This window comes from Gossypium arboreum, chromosome 11 (assembly GCF_025698485.1).
Source record: "Gossypium arboreum isolate Shixiya-1 chromosome 11, ASM2569848v2, whole genome shotgun sequence".
NCBI classification, from domain to species: domain Eukaryota; kingdom Viridiplantae; phylum Streptophyta; class Magnoliopsida; order Malvales; family Malvaceae; genus Gossypium; species Gossypium arboreum.
The window spans coordinates 83,216,255-83,230,523 of record NC_069080.1 but is presented as its reverse complement, the minus strand read 5'-3'; positions in this window follow the sequence as shown (position 1 = coordinate 83,230,523).

Here is a 14,269-nt window from a genome sequence, read left to right as displayed (position 1 = left end):
CATTCATGTCATCATATTATCCCATGGGTGTCAATCACATGGTCTTACACACTTTCATGTCGTGATCTGTCAGTCCATTCTTCATCTTACTAGAGGCTATACCATGAGTGTTTCTATATCATATATTTCCATGGGTTTAAACCACATGGTCTTACACTTATTTTCATATCGTGATCTGCTAGTATAATTGCCCTACCAGAAGCTTCACAAAGGGACATTACTCAGAATTCACTTACTACACTTGATCGATTCATATTTTTCCTTATATCGAACTTTACCTTCATACTTTCTAATCAACATTCTTTTCAACAGAACATTATACATATCATCATGGCACACATATCATATTTACTATTCTTCATATACTTATCAATTATCAAAGATGTCATTATCATTTATTTATATATATTTACTTTTACTTAAACAGTTTTCATGCAAGAGTGTCACATCCCATATTTTTATTACTAGTGGCATAAGTTTGAGAACAAGGAAGTGTTTGGTTTAGTTTTTTAAATGCCCATTAACTATTCTAGTGGTCATAACTTCAAGCCTCCATGTTCACATTTTTTTTTTAAATTTTTACACATTTTTCCAATGTGCTTTATGAGTTGCCATCCACCCCATAGTCACCATATTTAGGAGGATTCCTTTCCTCTATTAAGAGTCAAAATTACCTTAAGTTGAGGGTGCATGATCCCTTTTTCACTCCATGTCTCCCTCCCTTGCCAAAATTAGAAGATGTTCATTGAACCTAGACCTATTTGACCAACCTATTCCTACTTTCCCAACCTCACATTGCCGTCCCCTCTTCCCTCTCCTCCACATTTTATTTTTTTTTCTCTTTATTTTCACTTATTTCCTCTCTTATCTAGCTACACCTTTTTTTTTCATTTCTTTTTCTCTCTTTCTCCTACGTGATCGACTTGAACACCTCCTAGCATCGTACCTTTTTTTCTACCACCACACTGCCCTTTTCCTTTTCCCACGTCCAACCGTTGTTGAACCGTCTCTGGTGGTTGAATTTATTCTTTTTTCTTCCTCGGTTCATTGTCAACCTTTTATTTTGATTAATATTATATCCTCTTGCTTTAGTGATTCTTTTGAATCGCTCAACTCTCTGATCTAGTGTCTATTTTCGATCCATCGCCTATCTCGATTTGATCAAGTGTGTAAGTGTGGATTGCTTGATCATCCATTTTCCCTCTTAAGTGTTTTCCTCTCTTGGCCAAATGGTATAGGGGCCACAAGAATACTGTTTACTCATTTATTTATATATTATTTATGAGTAACTCTATACCATACCTTTTAGAAGGTCCAAACAAAAATCATAAGGGAGATCCTTAGTTTTGCATAAGAAATAATCAAATCAAGAGTCCAAAATTATGGGGTAAGTATTGGTGAGGCTGTTAGTAACCAATTTATTAGTGAAAAAATTACCTTTAATGGATATTAATAGTAACATCCCATTTTCAGTGAAATCGAAACAGTGGTTTCGGGACCATAAATCCAAATTCAAAAGAAAAATTATTTTAATATTATTGCATGGTCTGAATTATGATAGGAAAGCTATATGAAAAATTTGATAAGAAAATTTTATCGATTATGTGTTTAATTAAGGAAATGACCAAATTGCATAAAAAGCAAAAGTTGAGTTCTAGTAGCTAAAAGGATTAAATAGCTATGGAATTTAAAATGAGAGGTCCTTATATGGTAACCAGACTATCAAATAAAAGTTAGTAGATATTTTTGATGAATCATCCATGAAAAATTAGAAAAAGGCAATGACTAAATTGGAAACTAAAATAATTAAAAGATGATAATAGAAAAATATCATCATTTTATATCAACTTCCCCAAAATTTTTATGGAAACCCTAGGAAGAGAAAACAAGCTTTCTTGGCTTAATTGGGTAAGTATTCTTGTCCCGTTTTTAGTAATTTTTATATTTTTGAGATCAGAATAGCTTAATTTATCTATTTTGGGGATTAATTTGAAAAGTCATCAAAGTATCAAAGTTTTTCCATGGATGAAAATGCTAAAATTTTGAAATTTACGGTAGAAAATGAAAGGTTGTTGATAGATAAACAACTTTTACAAAGAGAATTTTGATGAAATTATGATTTATGGATTAAATTGTAAAGATGTAAAAGTTATGGAAAAATTTTGAATTTTTGTGAAATATATGTGCTGTAAATGTTATATGAAAATTTTTGTTAGGTTTGGAATAACAATTAAATTGCATGAATTTCATTTTCTGAGCTTAGGGACGAAATCATCATTTATGAAAAGTATAGGGGCAAAATAGTAATTTTAACTAGAATGTGAATGGGATTAAATTGATGTTAAATTCATTTATATAGATCCTGAAAGACCTAATACTAAATTGGATCGAGGAAAACAAAAGGTTTCAGATTAGTAGATTTCGTATACGAACAAGTATCAAGGTACGTTCGTGTAACTTATTTATGCATGTTAATATGTTTGAATTGACTGTTGTATTTGGGTGAATTATATAAATGTTTAAAGTATGAAATGAATCACATGCTCTATATTGCTTGATAAATGATAAGTTCTGTTAGAATAATGAAATTCGATGGATATATGATTTCCCGTATTGAATGTGGTCCTGCATATGTTGCAGACAGAATATAGCTCGGACGAGCAATCCTGTTATAGCCCTTTTGTGACAGCCCTAAATTGACCCTAGTCGGAAAGTGGTTTCGGGACCACTAAACCGAGTCATAAAAATAATTAATTGTTATATTCTATGCTTACTATGTGTGTGCATGCATATGTGGAAGTTTCATTCTCTAATTTTACCAATTTTATGAGAAATTATTAAATAGGGATCAATGTGAAACATGGTGAAATATGATAGGCTAATTTTAAATGGCTTATTAGTGCATGTTAACACAAAGGTGGAGTTGCATGTCAAATAACCCATTTCCTAAGGTTAGTGGCCGGCCATGACATAATGATGGGCAAAGAAAACATGTCCTAGACATGTTGGCCTAGTGCATTATGGAAGGAAAATAAAGAAATGAAAAAAAAAAGGAAAATGATGATAGCAAAAAAAAGTGTGTGGATGTCTCCCCCATTTTTGCCGTGAAGTGAACATAGAAAAACAAAAAAAAAGTGTTCATCTTTGAACATGCTTGGCCAAATTGAAGAAGAAAGCAAGAGAAGGTTTGGTCACCCTTGAGCTTGAATTAAGGTAAGTGAGTTCATGTTGGTTCTTGAAAGGTTAGCATACTTTAAGCTAGCTACTAAAATTTCCTACTTAGCCATGTCAAAATCTTGGTTGTGTGGTAATATTGGGTAATCGGCCATGGAAGAAATTGAGGAAAATGATTGTTGTCTTTGTGTTGTAATGAGTATTTGTGGATGGGTGAAGTTTGAGTTAGTTAAGTGTTCATGTAGATGGTTTGGGTGATAGGGAAAAATCGGCTTGTGTGTGTATGGATAGTTGCCGAATGTGTGTATAGTCAAAGAAGAAATTCTTAAAGTGTCTAGTTAATTGATGTTGGGTAAATGGTGTGTGTAAATTATTTAAAATAAAATAATTGTATGAGTATTAAGGATGGTACATGAATTGGCCTTAGAAGAAATTTTAGTATAATATGCTTGGATGTTAATAGGTTATTGCTTTAATGACCGAGTGTGTCAAGGGATAATGCATGGACTAATTGATTAATATGTGTTAAGGGAAAGTGAATAAATGTCTATTTGATAAGCTATATATATATTCGGCTATGAAGGCTGAAGGTTAAGTCATAGAGATTTTGGTGATATTCATATTCGGTCTTAAGGGTTATATGTGTAACTTGGCTATGTGGGTTACGAGTTAAGGTAAATTGCTTATTTGATATGGGTATTCAGCCATAAGCTAGCATGATGGGACTTTAATAAGATAAATTTGTTTGAATTAGCCCAAGAGCTTAGAGGATCGAAGTTGGACAAGGGGAAAGAAAAAGTAATTGAATAGCCGTTGAAGACATTCGACAACATCCGAGGTAAGTCATTAAGCATATATTTGGTATTGATTTAAATGATCATAATATCTATGCAATTGTGTTTAATGAGATGATATGTAAATGAAAATGTATGTGTATGGAATGATGACATTGTTGAATGTATAAAGGTAGTAAAATGCGTAGAGCGTTTGGTCTCGGCACTAAGTGTGCGGGCAATAAATGGGCATGGTGACAAGATTGGCACTAAGTGTGCAAGCTTGAAAAGTATGGCACTAAGTGTGCAAGCTTGAAAAGTATGGCACTAAGTGTGCGAATTTAAATTATACGGCACTATGTGTGCGAGCTTAAATCACATGGCACTAAGTGTGCGTGATCGATTATTAAGCACTACGTGTGCGAATTTAATATATATATGTTCGATCGGTTACTCATATGGAGGGTGTGACCTTATCGAGTTGATCATGGACAGCGGAAAGGGTAAGTACCTTGAGCTCACGGCGAATAGGCGCTATGTTCATGCTCGGGGTTGAGTTGGTAAGTTTTAAATCTATGTGATGATTTAAATTGCATTCCCGTAAATAAGGTATCGTGGAATAGATGAAAGTTCATTTGATTGCATGATTGTTGCGGAAATGAGATGATGTATGGAAATGCCTCAATTATCCTATTAAATAGAATATGAAATGTGAATGTATGACTTGGTATGAGATCGAACCGATAGGCCTAAGGAATCCATGGTATAGCGGTATGGATGGAGTACTTAGCCTCGTTTTCATTGTTTCGTTTAGTGATAATTTGGTTAAAGGATGGTTGTGAAATGCTTATGACTTCTTGAGTTATATACTCACTCGGTGTTTTCTTGTCACCCATTTTAGGTCTCTTGGACTCATCTCTTTTTGTGTGCTCGGAACCGTCGTCAAGTCATCACACGGCAAGCAATCTTTGGTATTGTCTTCTTAGTCGATCTAGGAGAACATTTGGCATGTATAGGCTATTTTGTTTTGTTGAAATTTGGGTTGTAAACTTTAGCCATGCGAAAATGGCCCATATGGTTGGTTGGATTTGGTTCCAAAACACTTATTCATGAGTCTTAAAAATCCTAATTTTGATAAGGTGGTCATAATTTGTGATATGAATGATGGATGATTAGTTGGGTCATGGAGGAATTATGAAATAGGCATTGTTTGCCTTAGTAACAGATGCTGACAGCAGCAGTGATGTGAGATTGAAAAATCACTAAAAATAGTATAAGTAGAATTAAATAGTGAATAAATTATGAAATTGAACCCTGATGAATCTACTTTCATATGGAAGAAACGAAACGGTCATATGAGTCGGATTTTAAGAGATATTCAGGTTTTCGTGAAGCAGGGCCAGAACAGTTTCTGGATCCCCTGTTCCGACTTTGAAAATTTACTATAAATTAACCAGAGAGAATTAGAAGTCATGCTCTATATATAAAGATTTCTTTGTGAGTCTAGTTTCTTTAGAAACAAACGGCATAAGTGTTGGAGCCCTGTACAGAAAGATATCCAAGATGTAATGCGCAAAGGTCAGTGTAGTCAAACCCTGAAATAGGGGTGACTTTAACTAATAAACTGTACTAATTGGCTTGACAAAAAAATTATATAAAAAAATGTGTAGATGGGATTATGAGTCTAGTTTCAGGGAAAATTTACGAAACTGATTTTTGAGTTCTGGAACTCGAGATATGATTTTAAGGTGACAGTGATGCAGTTAGCTAGCTTTGCTCGAGCAGAACTTAAATATTTCCAAGAGAGAAATAAGGAAGTAAGCCGGTAACACCACGTGGTCAAATCCGGTGACGGTCACGGGTTTGGGGTGTTACATTTTATTGGTATCGAGCTATGGTTTAGTCGGTTCTAGGACTACCATAGCGTGTGAGTTTAGCTATACATGCCAAATTCTTAGTGCTTAATAATGTGATGACTTGGACGGTTGAAATTTTGTTTTGGTTAGCAAATGGAACCCGGGTAGAGAGACCCTTAGCGGATGACGTTGAAAGTGTAGCGGCTGCTCTGCGCAAGGGACACGCCTGTTGAGCCTCGGTCATCTGCGGAAAATCAAGGTAAAGGCGAAACAAGCCTTCTTCACCATGATGAATGAGTGGGTCGCATAATATGCGAACCAATCCGGCTGTCCAACCATTCCGAATTTAAATACCCCACCCCAAGAGCCCGTAATGCCATCGATTCTTGATCTGTGAGGTGAGTAAACCACCGTGGACTTGATTAGGAAAGCGGGCCGAGGAGTTCAAGGCCATAGTTCTTGGCGATGCCGAAAGGGCCGAGTTCGCTTGATAATACCATTCGGTGTTTGATGAACTATCATGCACACCGAAGAATGTCTTAAGTGTGCTATATCCTTGTTGCGAGACTCACCTACTATTGGTGGAGGACCTTGATTTCCATAGTCCCAAAGGAACAAGTTACTTGGGATTTCTTTCAATCGAGTTTGAAAGAAATATATTAGTCAACGGTTCATCGATCAAAAGCGCAAGGAATTCTTGGAACTCAAGCAAGGCCGTATGACAAGATGTCTGAATCTGAACATGAGTTCATAAGACTTAGTCGGTATGCTTTCGAGTGTGTGGTGATGAGGTTGCTATGTGCAAAAGATTTGAAGAAGGATTGAATGAAGATTTAAAGTCTGCTGGTGGGTATTTTGGAGATAAAAGAATTTGTAACACTAGTTGAACGAGCACTGTAAGGCGGAAGAACTTGGAAAGGAGAAGAAGAAGGCTGAATTTGAAGCTAAAGACGTCGTAAGAGATCGACGGGTAAAGCTCCATTTTAATTTGTAAAGAAGTTCGGGGAGGACACAAATAAGTCAAGGACATGCGGGAGTTTCCATTAGAGCACGACCATCGATGGACTCACGAGCTACTTGGCCGCTAATGTGGGCAATAATCGTCAAGAAAAGCCGAATGCCCCCAATGTGGAAGATGACACATGGGTGAATGTTAGGTAAGTCTACTAACGAGGGCTTATTACGGATGTGGTTGAAGGACTACTTCATTAGAGATTGCACGGAGCGGATGAGAAAAATAAGATGCAAGGTGCGAGACCTAGTGGAACGACGGCTAGAGGTAGACCTCCGAGAATTTCAGGAGGTAGGGGTGGTAATCAAAGAGGGGCCTCTGATACGGTGGTTCGATCCGAGACTCGTGCTCCTACTAGAGCATATGCCATCCGCGCGCGAGAGGAGGCATCCTCCCCTGACGTTATCACTGGTACTTTCACTCTCTTTGATACTAGTGTGATTGCATGGATTGACCCCGGCTCTACTCATTCATATGTATGTGAAACCTTAGCATCCAGTAAGACTCTACCTGTTGAGTCTACTGAGTTTGTAATTCGAGTGTCAAACCCTTTGGGTCAATACGTACTCGTTGATAAAGTGTGCAAGAGATGCCCCCTAATAATTCGAGAATCCTATTTTCCGACCGATCTGATGCTTCTACCATTTGATGAATTCGATGTTATTCTTGGTATGGATTGGCTGACCGTACATGATGCAGTGGTGGACTGCAAAAGGAAAACCATTGATTTGAGGAGTGCAAATAACGAGGTAGTCCGAGTCGAGTCTACTGATTTAAAAGGAGTGCCAGCGATAATATCTTGAATGACCGCTCAGAAACATGTGAAAAAGGGGTGTGAAACATACCTTGCGTATGTGCTTGATAGCAAAGAGACGGAAAGGAAACTTGAATCGGTACCAGTGGTCTGTGAGTATTCAGATGTTTTTCCTGAGGAGTTACCGGGATTGCCACCGGTTCGAGAAGTGGAATTTGGCATCGAAGTTGTACCTGGTACTACGCCGATCTCAATAGCCCCGTATCGTATAGCATTAACGGAATTAAAGGAATTGAAGGTTCAATTGCAAGAATTGACGGATAGAGGTTTCATACGACCGAAGTTTTTCTCCATGGGCGCACAGTATATTGTTTGTGAAGAAGAAGGATGGAACTATGAGATTGTGCATCGACTATCGTCAGTTGAATAAAGTGACGATAAAGAACAAATATCGGTTGCCACGAATTGACGATTTGTTTGATCAATTAAAGGGAGCCTCAATGTTTTCAAAGATAGATTTGAGGTCGGGGTACTATCAGTTGAGGGTCCGAGAATCGGACATACCCAAAAGCGCTTAGAGACGAGGTACGGTCACTACTGAATTCTTAGTGATGCCGTTTGGGCTTACTAATGCCCCTGCGGTATTTATGGATGTAATGAATAGAATTTTCAGGCCATACTTGGATCGGTTCGTAGTTGTATTTATCGATGACATTTTGGTCTATTCGAGAGATGAAACCGAACATCTTTGAACACCGAGGCTAGTGTTGCAAATCTTACGAGATAAGCAGTTATACGTAAAGTTCAGTAAATGTGAATTTTGGTTGAGAGAGGTTAGCTTTTTGGGGCACGTGGTGTCCGCATCGGGTGTTAGAGTGGACCCGAACAAAATTTTAGCCATAGTTGATTGGAAACCACCAAGGAATATTACCGAAGTTAGGAGCTTTTTGGGGCTTGCCGGATACTATCGACGGTTTGTAAAGGGCTTTTCGATGATAGCTGCACCGATGACGAAACTACTCCAAAAAGATGTTAAGTTCGAGTGGTCGGAATGCTGTTAAGAAAGTTTCGATCGACTAAAAACCTGTTTAACCGAGGCCCCAGTACTAGTACAGCCGGAGTCTGGTAAAGAGTTTGTCATGTATAGTGACGCATCCTTGCTTGGGTTAGGTTGTGTGTTGATGCAAGAAGGTCGAGTTGTGGCTTACGTGTCGAGACAACTAAAGCCGCATGAGAGAAACTATCCGACCCATGACCTTGAACTAGCAGCCATAGTGTTCGCCTTGAAAATATGGCGACATTACTTGTTTGGAGAAAGGTGTCATATTTATTCGGACCACAAAAGTCTTAAATATTTGATGACTCAAAGAGATCTAAATCCGCAACAAAGACGTTGGCTTGAGTTGTTGAAAGACTATGAACTTGTCATTGATTATCACCCGGGAAAGGCCAACGTGGTGGCCGATGCTTTAAGTCGTAAAGCACTATTTGCTTTGAGAGCGATAGATGCTCACCTATCCGTTTCACCCGATGAGGTGCTAGTAGTTGAACTAGAGGCCAAACCGTTATTGATTCATCAAGTACTTGAATCTCAGAAGGTCGACGCCGAATTGGTCGCTAAGCGAGCCGAATGTGTTTCGAATGAGGAATCGGAATTTCAGATTGACGACCATGATTGCTTGACGTTCAAGGGTCGATTATGTATTCCAAGGAATTCGGAACTTGTTTCGATGATTTTGAACGAGGCTCACAGTAGTCGAATGTCAATCCACCCGGGTAGTGCTAAAATGTACAATGACCTGAAACGCCAATTTTGGTGGCCCGGTATGAAACGAGACATTTCAGAATTTGTTTCAAAGTGTTTGATATGTCAACAAGTGAAAGCGGAACATCAAGTGCCATCGGGATTACTTCAGCCAATCATGATACCCGAATGGAAATGGGATCGAGTAACAATGGACTTTGTGTGCAGGTTACCATTGACTCGAATAAGAAAGACTCGGTTTGGGTCATTGTTGATAGACTGACCAAGTCTGCTCATTTTATCCCTGTCCGCCTGGATTTTTCACTCGATAAATTGGCAGAATTATACATCTCCCAAATTGTTCGATTGCATGGGGTACCTATTTCTATCGTGTCGGATAGAGACCCAAAATTTACATCGCGGTTTTGGAAGAAATTACAAGAGGCTTTGGGTACCAAGTGTATTTTAGCGCTTTTCATCCCCAAACCGATGGTCAATCCGAACGGATAATTCAAATACTCGAGGATATGTTGAGATATTGCATCCTTGAGTTTAGTGGTTCATGGAAGCGGTATTTACCTTTGATTGAATTCGCCACAACAATAGTTTTCAATCAAGTATTAAGATGGCGCCTTACGAGGCTTTATACGGTCGTAAATGCCGTACCCATTATTCGGGTGAACTTAGTGAAAGTAAAGTCTTCGGGTTGATTTGATTAAGGATGCCGAGTAGAAAGTTCGAGTAATTCGTGAAAGTTTGAAAGTCGCCGGATCGCCAAAAGTCGTATCGGATTTGAGAAGAAAAGATATTGAATATCAGGTTGGAGACAAGGTATTTCTCAAAGTCTCACCCTGGAAGAAGGTGCTTAGATTTGGCCGTAAGGGCAAATTGAGTCCGAGGTTCATCGGTCCGTATGAAGTATCCGAACGAGATGGGCGATGGCGTCATCGATTAATTTTACCCCGAGCTTGAAAAGATTCACAGCGTTTTCCATGTCTCGATGCTTGATGATATAGGTCGACCCGACACACGTAATTACTCCATCCGAGGTCGAGGTTCACCTAATTTGAGTTATGAAGAAGAGCGGTTCGCGATTCGATCTTGCCAAGTAAAAGAGTTGCTAATAAGAAAATCCCATTAGTGAAGGTGTTGTGGCATAAACACGAATTGAAGAAGCCACTTGGGAACTTGAGGACTCTATGAAAGAGCGATAGTGAGCCTATTTACCGGTAAGATTTTGGGACAAAAATTTCTTAAGTGGGGAGAGTTGTGACACCCTAAATTGACCCTAGTCGAAAAGTGGTTTGGGACCACTAAACCGAGTCATAAAAATAATTAATTGTTATATTCTATGCTTACTATGTGTGTGCATGCATATGTGGAAGTTTCATTCTCTAATTTTACCAATTTTATGAGAAATTATTAAATAGGGATCAATGTGAAACATGGTGAAATATGATAGGCTAATTTTAAATGGCTTATTAGTGCATGTTAACACAAAGGTGGAGTTGCATGTCAAATAACCCATTTCCTAAGGTTAGTGGTAGGCCATGACATAATGATGGGCAAAGAAAACATGTCCTAGACATGTTGGCCTAGTGCATTATGGAAGGAAAATAAAGAAATGAAAAAAAAAAGGAAAATGATGATAGCAAAAAAAAAGTGTGTGGATGTCTCCCCCATTTTTGCCGTGAAGTGAACATAGAAAAACAAAAAAAAAGTGTTCATCTTTGAACATGCTTGGCCAAATTGAAGAAGAAAGCAAGAGAAGGTTTGGTCACCCTTGAGCTTGAATTAAGGTAAGTGAGTTCATGTTGGTTCTTGAAAGGTTAGCATACTTTAAGCTAGCTACTAAAATTTCCTACTTAGCCATGTCAAAATCTTGGTTGTGTGGTAATATTGGGTAATCGGCCATGGAAGAAATTGAGGAAAATGATTGTTGTCTTTGTGTTGTAATGAGTATTTGTGGATGGGTGAAGTTTGAGTTAGTTAAGTGTTCATGTAGATGGTTTGGGTGATAGGGAAAAATCGGCTTGTGTGTGTATGGATAGTTGCTTAGAATGTGTGTATAGTCAAAGAAGAAATTCTTAAAGTGTCTAGTTAATTGATGTTGGGTAAATGGTGTGTGTAAATTATTTAAAATAAAATAATTGTATGAGTATTAAGGATGGTACATGAATTGGCCTTAGAAGAAATTTTAGTATAATATGCTTGGATGTTAATAGGTTATTGCTTTAATGACCGAGTGTGTCAAGGATAATGCATGGACTAATTGATTAATATGTGTTAAGGAAAGTGAATAAATGTCTATTTGATAAGCTATATATATATTCGGCTATGAAGGCTGAAGGTTAAGTCATAGAGATTTTGGTGATATTCATATTCGGTCTTAAGGGTTATATGTGTAACTTGGCTATGTGGGTTACGAGTTAAGGTAAATTGCTTATTTGATATGGGTATTCAGCCATAAGCTAGCATGATGGGACTTTAATAAGATAAATTTGTTTGAATTAGCCCAAGAGCTTAGAGGATCGAAGTTGGACAAGGGGAAAGAAAAAGTAATTGAATAGCCGTTGAAGACATTCGACAACATCCGAGGTAAGTCATTAAGCATATATTTGGTATTGATTTAAATGATCATAATATCTATGCAATTGTGTTTAATGAGATGATATGTAAATGAAAATGTATGTGTATGGAATGATGACATTGTTGAATGTATAAAGGTAGTAAAATGCGTAGAGCGTTTGGTCTCGGCACTAAGTGTGCGGGCAATAAATGGGCATGGTGACAAGATTGGCACTAAGTGTGCAAGCTTGAAAAGTATGGCACTAAGTGTGCAAGCTTGAAAAGTATGGCACTAAGTGTGCGAATTTAAATTATACGACACTATGTGTGCGAGCTTAAATCACATGGCACTAAGTGTGCGTGATCGATTATTAAGCACTACGTGTGCGAATTTAATATATATATGTTCGATCGGTTACTCATATGGAGGGTGTGACCTTATCGAGTTGATCATGGACAGCGGAAAGGGTAAGTACCTTGAGCTCACGGCGAATAGGCGCTATGTTCATGCTCGGGGTTGAGTTGGTAAGTTTTAAATCTATGTGATGATTTAAATTGCATTCCCGTAAATAAGGTATCGTGGAATAGATGAAAGTTCATTTGATTGCATGATTGTTGCGGAAATGAGATGATGTATGGAAATGCCTCAATTATCCTATTAAATAGAATATGAAATGTGAATGTATGACTTGGTATGAGATCGAACCGATAGGCCTAAGGAATCCATGGTATAGCGGTATGGATGGAGTACTTAGCCTCGTTTTCATTGTTTCGTTTAGTGATAATTTGGTTAAAGGATGGTTGTGAAATGCTTATGACTTCTTGAGTTATATACTCACTCGGTGTTTTCTTGTCACCCATTTTAGGTCTCTTGGACTCGTCTCTTTTGTGTGCTCGGAACCGTCGTCAAGTCATCACACCGCAAGCAATCTTTGGTATTGTCTTCTTAGTCGATCTAGGAGAACATTTGGCATGTATAGGCTATTTTGTTTTGTTGAAATTTGGGTTGTAAACTTTAGCCATGCGAAAATGGCCCATATGGTTGGTTGGATTTGGTTCCAAAACACTTATTCATGAGTCTTAAAATCCTAATTTTGATAAGGTGGTCATAATTTGTGATATGAATGATGGATGATTAGTTGGGTCATGGAGGAATTATGAAATAGGCATTGTTTGCCTTAGTAACAGATGCTGACAGCAGCAGTGATGTGAGATTGAAAAATCACTAAAAATAGTAGAAGTAGAATTAAATAGTGAATAAATTATGAAATTGAACCCTGATGAATCTACTTTCATATGGAAGAAACGAAACGGTCATATGAGTCGGATTTTAAGAGATATTCAGGTTTTCATGAAGCAGGGCCAGAACAGTTTCTGGATCCCCTGTTCCGACTTTGAAAATTTACTATAAATTAACCAGAGAGAATTAGAAGTCATGCTCTATATATACAGATTTCTTTGTGAGTCTAGTTTCTTTAGAAACAAACGGCATAAGTGTTGGAGCCCTGTACAGAAAGATATCCAAGACGTAATGCGCAAAGGTCAGTGTAGTCAAACCCTGAAACAGGGGTGACTTTAACTAATAAACTGTACTAATTGGCTTGACAAAAAAATTATATAAAAAAATGTGTAGATGGGATTATGAGTCTAGTTTCAGGGAAAATTTACGAAACTGATTTTTGAGTTCTGGAACTCGAGATATGATTTTTAAGGTGACAGTGACGCAGTTAGCTAGCCTGCCTGGAACAGAACTTAAATATTTCCAAGAGAGAAATAAGGGAAGTAAGCCCGGTAACACCACGTGGTCAAATCCGGTGACGGTCACGGGTTTGGGGTGTTACACCTTTCAAGTGTTCTGTTATATAGTTCTTGCGAGCATCCTGATTGGTAGTGATCTTGCATGTGTTGACCACTACCGCAGCTCTTTGTAAGTGTCCTGTTACATGATTCGATTAGTTATGATCCAGCATTTATTGTAGACACAAACGCAGCTCTTCATGAGCGTCCTAATATAGGCTCTTATGAGCTTTCTAACATGGCTCGCTTGAACTCTTTGTCAAATGGCTATCCGGTTCTCCCTAAAAATAACTCTTCGAAGTTACCTGTTAAGCTCTATGAGCTCATTGATTAAAACTCTTACGAGTTTCCTATTTAGCTTGAATAAACGTCCTGTTACATGGCTCACCTGAGCATCTTGATATGTGGCTCGAGAGTGTACTCCCTGATTATGTGCTCAATGGGTACCCTTGAACATGAATTAACAGATTATTGATTTGTATACCTCGCTTATACTACCTGAATATCCATCAATTTTCCAATAATTCAATGGATAAATTTCTTGATATGAGAAATTATGAGATTAAAAGAATTATGTCTCAAATACTTCTG